Here is a 15,194-nt window from a genome sequence, read left to right as displayed (position 1 = left end):
AAAAACTCAAAAGATAAATCACTTCTGAAATTGCTGTTGATGACATACAATTTCATACTAAGATGGGGGTGGGGGTGGAGATGGGATTGCAGGTTGAGGCTAGCCCAGGCAAAAAGTTTAGTGATACCCCATCAACCAGTAAGCTGGGCATGATGGCCACACATCTATCATCCCAGCTACTCAGATGGCAGTCAAAGCCAGCATGGGTAAAATGTAAGATTCTGTCTGAAAAATAACTAAAGCAAAAAGAGCAAGGGCCATGGCTCATGTGGTAGAGCACCTGCCTAGCAAGCACAAGGTCTTGCATTCAAAACCCCAAGAATGCCAAAAAAGAATGAAAAACTGATGGTTATTATCAGAAAGGAAAAATATCCTGGTGAGGATGTGCAGAAACTAAAATCCTCATGCATTGCTGATGGGAATGTAAAATGGTACAGGTGCTGAAGCTTTATGTTCCTTGAAATGTTAAACACAGAAAATACCGTATGATACAGCAATTCCACTAAGTACACACAGCTTTTTTAAAATGTATTTTTGTTTTAGACTGGGTCTAGCTTGTAGCCCAGGCTGGCCTTGAACTCTTGATTTTTTTGCCTCAGCTTCCTGAATGTGAAAATTACAGGTACGTATCACCAAGCTCAGACGCTATGTCTATTTCGTAATTTTAAAAATGCTGACAGCTTTTAACATTGTAGTGAAGTTTACGCTAACAAGAGAACGTGGTAGAAAAGGGCATTCATTTGTGCAAATATTAAACGTGTCGCATGATGGAATTTAACTCAAAGTAAAATATGATCCTTGCTTCCACACTTCAAATTCAAATGGACAGGAAACCATATTGCATTATTTAATAAATGCTTCAGAAAAGTGAATAAAGGGAGGAAGGAAGTCTTGTTCTTCAACAGAACGGTGAAAACAAATCTGAGATACTTGTGCAGATATCCACAACACTCCAGGCTAGGGAACTGTCCCATGCAAGGGTACGGAGGGAAGAACATGCCTAGCCTGTTTGGAAATCAAAAAAGCCAAATGGCTGAAATAGACCAAGCATGAGGAGAGCTATCAGGTTATCTAGTTGGAAGGACCAAATCACTGAGGAACCTAGTAAGGACTGAACTTTTACTTGGGGAGCCATTGCAGGATTTTAGATATGGATACCTCTGCTAAAAATAGATTGTGTATGGTGAGAAGGACAGAAAGCAGTGGGAATAGCAACTGGTCCTGAATATTGTATTCTGACAGCAGAGAAAAAGCCTTTTCTAATGTATTGGATGTGGGGTGTGAGAAGTCAGGGGTGATCTCCAGATTTGGGCCTAAGGAAATGAAATGAAAGTACAGATGTTAGCTGTAGAGGAAGACTGTGGGAAAAGTAGGTAATGGGGGAGGGTAGGACATAGAAGAGTTCAGTCTTTGCATTTTAAGCTTGAGATGCCCCCCTCAAAAAAAACAAGGGAGGGCATGGGTCATTGTATTTTCTTTTTTTTAGGTACTGGGGCGTGAACTCAGGGCCTACACCTTGAGCCACTCCACCAGACCTTTTTTATAAAGGGGTTTTTTTGAGATAGGGTCTCGTGGAACTATTTGCCTGGGCTGGCTTCAGACCATGATCCTTCTAATCTCTGCTTCTTGAGTAGCTATGATTACAGGCATGAGCCACCAGCAGCCGGCAATTGTATTGAATACTTGACAGCCACTAAGTTGAAAAGTAAGAATGATAATTATTGTCTTCTCCACCCGTTTGATTCATTTACTCTCTCGTGGGAGACAGATGTGTTTTAAGTAGACTGCCACAAAAATGGGGTCTACCCTTAGGATACGCTCACCAAGTCCCAATAATCATATAGATCAATATTACTTCTCCCAAACCTAAGTCACACCCATGCCACAATGTTCTCAATTTCTAATTCAAAGAAAATAGGACACTAAATATGAAGGCCTTAAAATGTCTACCACCTACCTATAAGCCCACAACATTCTACGTTTTTCCTGAGAGGAATGGGTATTTCTCTTTCCACCCAAAGCTACTTCCTCATACTACTGATCTCAGTACCTTCAGTTTGCTTCCCAAACCAAATATATGGTAGGATACCAGTGCTCACACCTATAATTCTAGATACCCAGGAGGCAGAGGTCAGGAAGATCAAGGTTTAAAGCCAGCCCAGGGCAAATAGTTTCTGAGACCCCATCTTAAAAAAACCCATTACAAAAAAAGGGCTGCTTAAGTGGCTCAAGTTTAAGTGTACCTGCCTAGCAAGCATGAGGCCAAGATCAAACCCCAGTGCCACCAATATATATATACTGCTCAGGTTCTCTTTCCCACATTCAAATGGCTTCTTCTTTTAGTTATTAATAATTTTAACTGCCATATTTCAGGCTACAAAATTAGTTTTAACCCAGTCTTCAAAACTCCAAAGCCAAATGGCTATTTCTTGGATCTCAAAGGCACTAAATTCAGTCTCCTAATCCTTTATTTTTTTAACCCACATATACCTTCAATCTAGCTCCCCTGATCTCCAGTCTCCTACACTCAAGTGTCAGTGTTCTAATCTTTTTCTGATGTTCCCCATGTCAGTCATTGGCATGTAACTACATACACTCTAGGCCATTTCTCACCTTCCAGTGACATCCAAATTATTATATTCTGTTGATCTTGCTTCCTATGTCTTTCATTTTCTCTCCCTCTACTCTTATTCTAACTGTTGAAGGAAGACTCACACATTTCATTAGCCTAATTTACCTCTTTTCCAAATTTTATCTGCAGCTAAGATGCTTTGAAATGCTAGTATGTGACAATACTCACATCAATGATTCCACAACATACTCAGAACTTTTAATGTCCTAGAGAGTATGGCTTATTTCTGATGACCTCATACAGGCTATGTTCCTCCTGTTAGGCTTTGGCCAAACTGGCATTCTTTAAATTCCTATTAACATGTGCCCTCTTGCCAAAAGGTCTTTCTTGCAAGCCTCATTTTGCATAGAGGGTACGTGCTTCCCTTCATTTTTCACCAAGTCTTAATTCTTCAGATCTCATTACATTAAGGAATCAATTCCTATCTCCTAATGTTTTCCTATAAACTGAGTATGGATTTTTTTTGTTGGGGGAGGAGCAGAATATGCAGCCCAAGCTGGCCTCAAACTCTAGATCCTAGTGCCACAACCTCCCAAGTGCTGGGATTACAGGCATGCAACATACACACTTGGCTGCATATGGATTTTAAAAAGGTGAAGAATGTGCATATCTTAGGCTGGACATGGTGGTACCCATCTATGACTTCACATACTAGTTGGGAGGCCTAGGCAGGAGTATCTCAAGTTTGAGACTAGTCTGGGCAAAGTTGGTGAGGCACTATCTCCAAAACAAAATAGCATGTACCAGACTCTGGGTTCAATACCCAGTATCACACTCCAATCAATCATGTATCTCTTATGTGGTACAGTAATCAGAATTGATGAGCCAAATAAAAATTCAGAAACTCTGTTAACGAAATATTAAAGGGAGATAAGACCCAATATTGCAATAGAAACCAGTTCAGTGGAAACAACTCTAATTTCATGGTAATAGTTAGGAAAAACTTGGTAGACTGTCTATAAATCCTTTGTAAAAAAGCTTCTCCTTCTTCCTCTAAATCAGGCCATGTCCAATTCCTATAGTTTTGTGTGTCATTTGGTCAAAAGATATTACCAATAACCTTTTCTTAATTAAATGTTCTCTGCTCTTACAGGCCGTAACAAAAGTCTCAATTCAACACAAGCAGGGATCAATAAATGCAATCTTCTTTAAAACGCCAACACCTAAGAGTAACAGGGAACCTAATAAAACCTGAACAACAATTTTAATAGATTTTCAATGGACTCAAATGATGCTAACTTTAATTTATTCTCACAAGGTTATTTCAATCATTTACAACAGTTACCTTCAACATACTCTGAAGCTTACAGGTGAGAAATATAATAGGGCTTGAGGTAATACCTGACACACAAAACATTCATGAGAAGAACAAATCTGTTACTGTTTAAAAAGTACGCTATAATGTTTCCAACCTAACTGCTAAAATATTTTTTGCTGTAATCTACAAATATTTTTACTTGATTAAAAGTCTAGTAAGGTTAAATCCCCTAAGACTAGACAAATGTTTTCTGAATCTTAGATTTAAGAATAAAATCTAAAAACCTTTTGGGGTCCTTAATCATGATTTTAGCTAGATTATCATCTATTTTGAAGGGCATCTAAATGCCAGTACAGAAGAAAATATTCACTCTCTGTATCAGACAACAGTTCCTTTTCTGTTATCCCACATATTGTCAATAGATATTATTCAAAACCATACACAATGGCTAGAAAATTATAAAACAGACAAAAAGGACAAACTGCAAAGTATTATTATCAAAACTTTGTTTTATTTTCAATACAAGATAAATACCATGCTTGTTACTATTGCAGTTTAAGGCCAACAATGGCCATATAGCAAACTGCTGAACAGTCACCTAAATGCTAAAGAAAGAAAAGACAAAGTAAACATTAAACACAAAATTGCAATTACAAACATTTTAATAAAATGGGAATGAGCTTTTTAAAAGAAGCTAATATGGAAGTCTAGTTCTCATGGACAAAAAGATGTCTACTTGATCAAATATCATCTTACCTTTTGCACAGAAATCTTAGTATGAAGTCACCACTGTCAATAGCTAAAATTTTTAAGACTTTCTTTGGCCTTCAGATATTAAGACAAATTATTTACAAAGTGTGACTCAGTAATTCGTGGATACTGCTAATATGATACAATTTTTTGTTTTTGTTAAGGGCTTTTCATTAAAAATTGTAAAACAACTTTGTAAGGCTATACTGGGCTGTAAACTACTTTGCTAATATGCCATGGGATGCAGAGGAAGAGGAATAGACCTTTTTTTAAGGCTAAAGTCAATGTTATAGATGCATTCCTTAGAATACATTATGATTTACCCCAAAAGGATCATTTCCCATTAAATACCACCTGAGTACTACAATTTTCAAAGTAAAAAAATAAATAAACATGGTTTACCATTGTATTTTTAAATAATTTAGCTTACAGAATGTTGAGAAATGTTACGCAGTAACAGTGCGACAAAGAACACACCTTCAAAACAAAATGTTTTTACTAAATGCTGGGTCTGTCCAATTATGAAATTAATGTAAAACATTTACACCCATGGTGGAGTTTTATGATACTCCCACATGCAAAACTCTTGGTAGTATTTACTATCCACAGATACCATTTCAAGATTTGTGTGACTTCAGTTAAATACTATCTAATGTTTTAAAAGCCTCCCATTACAATGCATTAATTAATGTAGCAGGAAGTCTTTAAAACATTCAAATCTGTCTATATGTAACCAAGTGTTTATACGTCCCATATAAAAACCATGGTAATGGTGTGTGGTATAATCAGTGAAAGTCAACAACCTGAAATTTTAAAGAAACATTGGTTAAAACAAATCTCAATCAATCTGAACAGGATACAACTGCCTGAATATTTTGAATATTCATAAAAATTCATATTGCTTCTTTCTAATGCTAAGAAAGAAGAGGATAAGAACTTCCTCCCAGAAGCCTAGACATTTAACACATTTTCTATTTTGACTTAAAATGAGACTTTAATCCAGAATCTTGATTTCTCTAAATGAAAAACCTGCACATTATAAACACAAGGAATGTCATATGTAAGGCCACATCTTAATAAATTCATAATTTTTGGTTAAATGTTTATTTAAATGTTAGTCTAAGGCTTCTAAGAGTCAAGTTGCTAAAAAATAAAATACACCAGTGTTTCAACTGAAGGTAAACGTTAAAAAGAAAACTGTAAGAACAGAAAAATAGAATGCTTTGCTATAAAAATCCCACTTAATATATTTTAGCACAAAAAAAGTCTAATATGTACAATGGATAAACGTGCATTTTAAGTACACACAACTGGGGAAAACATTTACAGAGCTATGGGATGCAAATGAACTTGATGAGTAAAATTTAAAAAGCAGTTATCTGTAACAGTGAGAATCTCAATAGTGTATTCTCAAAGAGTAAGAACATAAACTTCCTCTTAAAATAACTTAAGCTGAAGCTTAAAACACAAAATTGGAACCACCTTATGATACAGAAAATGCAATGACCATTCAGATAAGAAAACAAAAATGTGGAGAGCACTCTAACAGAAAAAGTCTTTTAGTACCATCTCATTATATAAAACAACATGTATTTAGGTTATTGGCACATTAAAACACATTAAGGGAAAGAGAAAGTCTTTACCCTTTCAACAATATTCCCTTTCACTATAAAATATTATACAACATTCATTAAAACCTCCATGTTTATTTTTAGATCTGACCTTAAACTAGTAAAAACTAAAGTAACACTCTCCATAGGAGAATCAAATGAAAACAATGCCTTAAGCTACAAGTACTTGTGAACTCCAAATTGTAGTGAACTGCTTCAAAATATTCTAAGTAAAGGAGCCATTAAATGGGCTAACGATGATCAACAGCCACAGCGAATGACTCCAAATCATGCTCATGAAAATAAACCAAAACAGACACTTGTAAATTTACATTCAAATATCCTTTCCATAACACACTTCTTTTAACAAAAAGCAGCATATTCAATTCATAATGCTACTTCAGAAACAATACCACGTGGGTGCTGTATCACTCATCTGCAACTTTACTAGCTGAAAGGAATGTGACTGCATAGCACTAATAAATGCTATGACTCAAAAATAAACTCAAGTTTTAACATCCACTAGTAATTGTAAATTAGAAAATAAAAAGATATCTCTTTTTTGGGAGGGGTGTCTTTGTACAACTATCTCTTTGGACTGTTTTTAGACATTAAAAGAAGTTTTCAAACAGCGTTGGGTCTTACACAGAAGGGGTATAATGAATAAAACAAGGTTGGCAACTTTTTACCTTTTCTACTATACATTCATGAGTTACCAGGCAGAGGACTTTGCAAAATTACTTGGTCAAAGTAAAAAGTTATTTCTTCCTGACAACAATCAGAATAATGGACTAGCAGCAAACAATTCTAGTGTGCTCACACTGTCTGCAAACAAAGTCACTTAATGAAATCAGCCAGGTAAAGAGAAGAGTGATATAAAACAATTAAAGGGTTCCACTGATTAAAAAAAAAAGAAAAGGTAAAATAAAAGATTAAATTAGTACAAAATTTCCAGTTTCACTTCAAGTATAGTTTTTTATGATTCCATTTTAAACTTGCTCAGAGAAAATATTATTCTCATGGACATTTTACTTACCTTTTAACCTTACTATTAACTAATCTCCTTTGTAATATATGTATGTCCAAACTTCTTCACATTGGGGTATTGTATTTAAACTATAAAAAAACTAAGAAATGACAAAAACTTACAAATACCTATACACAAAACAAGAAAACAGATTTTGATACAACTCTCAAATGTTATAAAAAAAGACAAGTGCATTTCCAACAAGATAAACACTTTAAAATCATTTCTGAGAGCAAACAGTTCTGATAAACACCAATGATCCCAGGCACAAATACTTCAATCACAAAATGTTTTCAAATAAAACTGGCAGTAATATGGGTAACTTGAAACAGCTATTTTTGTAAGTAGTTTGATAACAGACAAATGCAACTGAAGAATGGCAGTGCAAATCTCTGGAGGGCTTCTACAGTTGCACAATACATATAATAGAGTATCCAAACACTTTAAGCGTGTCCTAAAATTCACCGAATTTTAAAAACCAATGGGTACAATCAGAAGATCTCTCATAATTGGATCTTAAAATATATTAAAAACAAACTGACTTGCTTAGAGATTTTAACTCAAATTTCCTAAGTAGTGATTCAGAATTACTGTCTCATAAAAAAATACCTCACCAAATTGACATTCTAGCTCTGCTAATCTTGCAATAAAGAATACATGCTAGCCAGGTACTTTAACATAGGCCTTTATATAAGGCAGGTTTGAAAAGGAAAAAAAAAAGAAAGCAACTTTTAACCTAGCATGAATCAACAGGTTGCATGAACATACTTAGAATTCCTTGTGTAGTGACAGGGTACAAACTAAATCTCCCATTACTCATACTGTAGGAAAAAACCCAATAAACATCACATCCTTCAGAAATCTATACCAACTGGAAAATAAAGCTAAGGCTCTCTTTACTCACATTACCTGCTGCATGGCTGTATTTACTGCCTATGGCTCAAAACTAAACCATAAGCACCATCAATAAGAAACAGCAAATCACGGCAGCATCAAGTCGTAATTATCAAAGTCTCTCTTCAATGCTAGCAGTTCACAATGAAGTGTCTCAGTACATCTGTGCTGTAGTTAAGCTGCACTACTGTAGCAAATACATAGGAATTTTTACTAAAATGTTAAAAACCTCAAGTTTTTGACCCCTAACACATTGACTGCATTGCTGTCTGTCAAATTTCAGTTTTTACAAGTTTACATACCATTCAGCAAAGTCACAAGCTAACTAGGTAAAAACAGCTAGAAAAGCAGAATATAGAAATATTAAATATCCATGTAATCACCTATTCTAATATCAAAATCAAGGGCAAGAGACACTTAATTAGTTATGTTTAATTCACTGAACGCAAGATTAGATTGATGCATATCCAAAAACGCTATTGCAATGCTTTTTTAAAGGACAGTAAAAATGTTGTCATAGTAACATTATCTTTAGATATTGCTGAACACAAGACTTTCCCTGAGGTGTAAACATCAAATAACTTGAACAGCTTTACACATCAGCCCCATTAAACAGTTTATTACAACACTACATCTATTGTAATCAAAGTGGTGCTGTTTACAGACATTATCATATGAACATTTTTTAACAAGAACAAACTACTATAAAAACAAGCATTTACTTGACTTTTTTTCCAATTGCTTGCACATTATAATGGCCAAATGTATATAACCAGTAATAAAGTTGCAAAAGCTATTAACTTTTTAAATCACACAGGTTTCCTTCAAATAAAACAGTTAAGCAACATAAAAAATAAAAGTAGAGCTACTGGTTACCATTTATGCAGATTTGCTTTATTCAGATCTATTCCTGTTCAGTTTATCCATGAATCCTTACAGGTTCAGTTCAATCACAAGAAGCAAACTGCTGGACAAGCGTCATTTTTCCCCCATGAAGACTGTTTTGTCTTGGAAGGTGTTCCTCTTCCTTCAGCTGTAATGTGTCAAAATTTGTGATGTAGATTTTGCTATTCCCCGTAATACACAGAAAAATGCTGGCTTAACTATACATACGCAAGTCGTGCATCTACTTCAACTGTTATGTATTCTAACATAAAATAAGAATTAACTGAAACAGTAGCAGCTTGTGTAGTGGAGAAACGCTCCCAATTCAAAATGAGACATTCTGTTTTCATTCTTCTTAGACTTTATTGCCTTTGAAATTTAGTGGCTGTCATAATGAAATCCATTACTTCGCATAATTAATGTAATTTTTTAAAATTTAGTGCATGAAACAATAATGAAAATATAGCAGCTACTGTTTCTGTAATGATGAAAACAATCAGAAGTCACTTTCTAAAATATGCATACTACAAAAATAAATGAAAAATGCTTGGATGATTTTAAATGTAGATATTTTTCATTCACCCACATATCAATTCTATATTAACTCATTTAACAATTAAATGCTGAACTGAATATAAAATGCAATAAAATGTACAAATTAACTGTATTTATTTGACAGAATACAGGAACTTCTGCAATTGTTATAAATCAGATGGTGCTCCACGTTACAAAATTTATAAATAGCTTAGTATGGACATTTAAATAAATGACATCCACATACAAATCTTTAGACAATACAAATTTAAAACATTTACTTCACTTTCACTCTATTCCACCTACATTGAAATACCTAACGTAGAATATGAACTAACCATAAACAAGCTAAATGGAAATCTACAATGACAAACTTCATTGAAAACTAGTAGAAAAGTGGGGGTAGGGGGAGGAACCCCAGAACAGTGAAGCTGACTTGTGTATGCAAACTCAGGTAGAGGCTCACAAAAGTTGATCACTGAAATACTAGATATTGAAAATATAAATTCCAAAGGGGCATTTTAATAAAGTAATTTAAAGTTGAAAGAGCACAATGTTTAGTGACATTGTGCCATAAGAAAATTTTAAGATGTTTTATTCTACAACTAAGAGTAATTTGTCACAACCACAAATTTTCTTATGTCCCTTCTCCTTTAACTAGGTTAAGTATCTTAAGAGCATTGGTACCCATACACATTCACTCTAACAATAAAAATCTTATAATTGCAAAGAAAAAAACAGATATTACAATTGCGACCTTTCTGTTCTAAATAGTTTCTATATGCCTATATTTTTCAAAGAGATACTTAAACTATTTCTACTGCTATCTTTTATTGCACTTTCCTCTTTTTTATTGCACTTTCATCTCTTTTTTTTGAGGTACTGGGGTTTGAACTCCGGGCCTTGTGCTTGTTAGGCTGCCCTAATACTTGAGCTATGCTGAGAGCCCCTGCACTTTCATTTTATCATATTTATTTAGTGGATTTAACAAAAATCTAAAATGTCAGCTTCCAACTGTTTTTATTTGCATTACTTGGTATGCACTGGGGGGAGGAGGGGCCCTGGGGACTTAACCCAAGATCTTACACAAGCTAGTAAGCACCCTACCATGAAATACACCCAACCCAGGGAGCGTATGTTCTAATCTGAAAAACAGATTGAGAAATTCATAAATCCTAGTGCAAAAAAAAAAAGAAAAATAAGCAGTAGCAGCTACCGCTAAGTTTTTTGTTGTGCTAAAAGGGATGAAGAAGAAAGTGGATCATTAAGTGGGAAAAACAATGGAAAGTCATAGCGAACAAACATATTCAACCCTTCTACAACACACATGGCATATAATGCAAATGTTATATATCATTATCACTCCAAAGGAGAATTTTACTACTTGATGCAAAACACATCTTGATTAAGGACTAAGGTACCCATCTTTTTCCTCATTTTTATAGATAGATCTTTACTATGAATAAATCTCTCATTTTCATCATACAGACATAAAATTAGGGGGGTAGTCTAGAAGTTTTTATTTCTATTTCTAAACACTTTACATTTATCCACTTGGAAATACAAATTTTACAGTCTCAAAAGGAAGCAAAATCTGAAGGTAATACAACCCATTTCCAATAATCCAATTCCATATTATAATCTCAAATGTCTAAGCAGACATCTACATAAACAAAGATACCAAAAGGAAGCTTAAAAATGATAAATACATTCAATGCTCATGTTTTCAGAATAGCATTTGTTCAACTCTGTAATGTCAAAGCCACACAATTATTTGCTTTAGCTACCAGTTATAAAGGGAACCTATGTAAACAGTTATTAAAACTAAGACAACAAATGAAATCTACAGCTTTGAAGTCTGAAAAGTGATCACTAAACAAAATTCCAATATACAGAGAAGTATCTGCATTTTGAGATAAGATCTAGCCATTATCAATACTCAAACTGTTGAGTGTTTCTGTTAGAAACTTATCTAAGCAAATTTGTTAGCATTAGTATTTAAGAATTCGTGGTTAAACTTTTAAGTAAAACATTCAATTATATATTTGATAGGGTTCTTTTATAAAGTTTTCATGTTATTATATTGAATTAATGGACTTTGACATAATGAGATGCACTGTTTTTAACTCAAGGAAATAAAGTTTACTCTTTCTTTTGTATCTGAAAATTTCTTCTTAATGACAGTAATGAAGATGAGGTGAGCAAGAAAACAAATATGTAAATACAAGTTAACCTTTTAATATAAAAATTTCTTCTCATATTGACTAGAACACATTACATAAAAAATGTTTATTGTAGTTGCTTACAAAAAGTTTCTTGCTACCACATTTCATATTTTCATCTTCCTACCTCTAGACATGTACTTACCTCATTTCAACTAAAGCATTTGATTACTCTATAAAATATACACACAATTATTCCTCTAAGCAATCAAATAAATAAGCTCCATCACACGCACACACAAAAAAACAGCTTTGCCCAAAAAAGATTCACAAAAATGGACATTTCAAAATAAGCTGTTTGTTATTTAGAATTTACTCTCAAGAGTTAAAACATGCTATCACAAAGGGTAAATTCATAAATTTAAATAGTATAAATGGAACTCTTACTATTATTGGTTATTAGGTTTTCTTTAAACAATGCTAACCATGTATTTATTTAAACCATTATTTACTCAAAATCTAATTTACAAACTAAAAGAATGGTAGTAAATTTCACACTGAGATGAAGGTGAGAGAGCAAGGTGACCACACTGGCACTGACTTTTTTAAAACAGGGAACATTTATTATTTATAAATAAAACTATATTCTTAAACCACAGTGAGCAAAACACACTATACATCCAGTCAAGGGATCACCTCCAACCCACTCTTATCACTTCAAGTAAGATAGCCTTATCACTCCAAGTAATTTATCTGGGTAGTCAGATTTTACAAGGAATACTAAATTAAAGCTAAAGATATGAGACCTAGCATATCCAGATAAAAGCAGAGGAATTAGGATAGATGGGAAACACAAAGAAACACAGAGCTGGGAAATATTAGGCAGATCTCAAATGACTTAAGAGTTACAAAATAATTTTTAAATATTACAGCCAGTTATCATTCACCAGGCAATCAAGAGAATTTAATTTTCACAAAAGAGTCAATGTAACACTAACTGCTAAGGAGATGAAACAAGATCTTATATATAACCTAAGAATGAACTTTTACTCCTTTTGGCTTTTTGGTTTTTCCCATATTAATACAATGAATAAGCAAAGCAAAGCATCTAAATCCTGTGTATTAATAACAAAATCCAAGATCATGATGTTTATAGAAGTAATCCTAAGGCCAAAGAAGGTATAGTTATTTAATCCAGACCCCATACACAATATTTATCAAAGAAATGGGTAATGATCTGAGAACATGTAAAACCTCATAAATTAGGTAAAGTTTGAATAAAGAGCATTTTAAAAAATAATTTGCTTTCATTACTCCTCAGAGTACACAAAAATTGAATTGTTAACAGAAATTTGCTAAGCAGGGCTATTCCAAACAAGTGATAAAAATGCAACCTAAAAGAAAACTCAACTATGAAAATAAAACTATTTCTGTAATAAGTGTACAATCTTAAATCATTTTTATTTTGCTCATAGTGGTCTGAGAATAGAGGCAAAAGTTACAGAATATGAAGCACAATGTATTCACATAGTGAAATTTACAATATTGTATTTTCTCTCATTGAAATATTATCTATTTGAATTTAGATATTAAGTGCTTTGGGAAAAACTACTACATTTTAAAAATGAAAATGTAATTAACATTACCCAACAGTTCAAACACAAAAAATTAAGATGGGACAGACATTAACAGCTTACCAACATCATCAAGTTTTCCAGTTAAATTAAGAACTTTCCCTTTACCCATTCATCATCACTTTAATAATATATTACATTATTTATTTGTATACAAACTTACTACTGACATTCACTTTAGCTTTCAAATCACTCTTATTCCATTTATTCCATTTAAGATTTACATGAAAGCTCAAAAGGACTCATATTTTAAAACTTCTAAAGAGGTCAACAACAGACCTTGTTATGGTGGCAATGAAATTTGCAAATAGTTTTTTGTTTGTTGAAAAAGTTTTTCAGTTCAATGTATTTAATCCCAGTCCCCATCCCTTTATTCATGTCTACTTGCACAATAAATACTGTTTCATATATCAAAGGTACAATAATCCAAGGTAACAGAACTTTTTGCACTGGAAAGGGTTATAAAATTTTGCATGGATGAAGGTACAGAACGATATTACAACTCAATTCTGATTAATGTACAAACAAAACGTGGGAATTTTGGTATAGTACATCAGTGACTAATAAAAATGTCAACAGTTTGTATGTTAGAAATTCATAGTCAATGTCTAAATGTAATGAAACTCAAGTCATTATATATTTAGGTATACTCAATACTAGAATATGAATTCAATGTATTTAACAATGGACTTTGCAGAAGGAATATACATGGTTGACTGGGCTAGTTTTACTAAAACCATTAAGAAAACCGTCATTAAATGTGGATATAAATTGGTTTAGAGGTCCGTTTGATGGACACATTTGATTTTGGAGATGACTGAAAATATATTCAAGTTTCATTATCATGGTTTCAGTAACTAGAAGCTTGTTGATAAATTGCAAAATCTTAAAAAACATGTAACTATAAATGAAATAACTAATAATTTCAAATAATAACCTGGCCATAATCTACCTAAAACAACTGATGGATATTAGTTATTTTTTCTTAAGATGGGGCCAGATGTATTCAACGTGGAGAAAAAACACTACATCTTTAAAATATAAGTGTTTAGATTTACATGATACAACATTCAATTTTTACATCCAAACTGTACCAATTTCAGTAATCTTAAATTATGAAAGACGTTCTATCTCATATTAAAGGAATGCTCTGAGAATTATTCCAATATTATAAAACAATTTGTGGAGAACTATATAAAAAGTAAAGTTTTGATAAATATTCAAGCTGCATGTTCAAAATGCAAGAGAAAGTATTGAAACAGGCATTCTCATTTCAAAAAGCCCTTAAAATTGTAAATAGTGTAATAGCTTATTTGTGTTCTATAAAAATAACACTTACATGGCTATTTTCTAACAGCAAAGATGTTGTTTGCTAATTATGGTTAAAGAACCTGCTATTCTGTCACAAAGTTATATACACTTTATAAAGCTTTTAATTTTGCCCATTACAATTTAAATACTAACAATTACCATGACTCAATTTTTACTAAATTTCCTATGATTACTGAAAATAACTACGTAAAATATTTACCTGTAAGGGACTTGTTTCAAGCCTAATTTAAATTGGGTATGTCAACAACATATGAAGAAAAAGTATTTGTTTACAGAATAACCTTTGCATCAAATGCACAAGCCTCATAGTGCCCTCCCCGCACTCTTCACATAAATAAATGTTGTTCACAAATATAAAAATAAAATTACATGTGAAAATGAAGCATAAACAGACAACTCTTCTTAATTTATGAAGAATGTACACAATAGTTTTAAAATACAGAAAAAAAAGACAATGATTATGGTTTATGAATGAA

At 33.0% G+C, this 15,194-nt stretch overlaps 1 protein-coding gene across 4 annotated transcripts in view; it reads right to left on the bottom strand.

Moving 5' to 3' along the window:
* Nucleotides 1–4,381: 4,381 nt before the first annotated feature.
* Nucleotides 4,382–15,194, bottom strand: part of Cpsf6 (cleavage and polyadenylation specific factor 6) — a 32,286-nt gene continuing 21,473 nt past the window's right edge. For all 4 annotated transcript variants that reach the window (XM_020174580.2, XM_020174581.2, XM_020174582.2 and 1 more), the window contains one exon: nt 4,382–9,204. The gene's annotated coding sequence lies outside the window, so the exon portion shown is untranslated. The remainder of the gene's footprint in view (nt 9,205–15,194) is intronic.

Source organism: Castor canadensis, chromosome 8 (genome assembly GCF_047511655.1).
Source record: "Castor canadensis chromosome 8, mCasCan1.hap1v2, whole genome shotgun sequence".
Classification (NCBI taxonomy): domain Eukaryota; kingdom Metazoa; phylum Chordata; class Mammalia; order Rodentia; family Castoridae; genus Castor; species Castor canadensis.
This window is presented reverse-complemented; position numbering and strand designations above follow the sequence as displayed.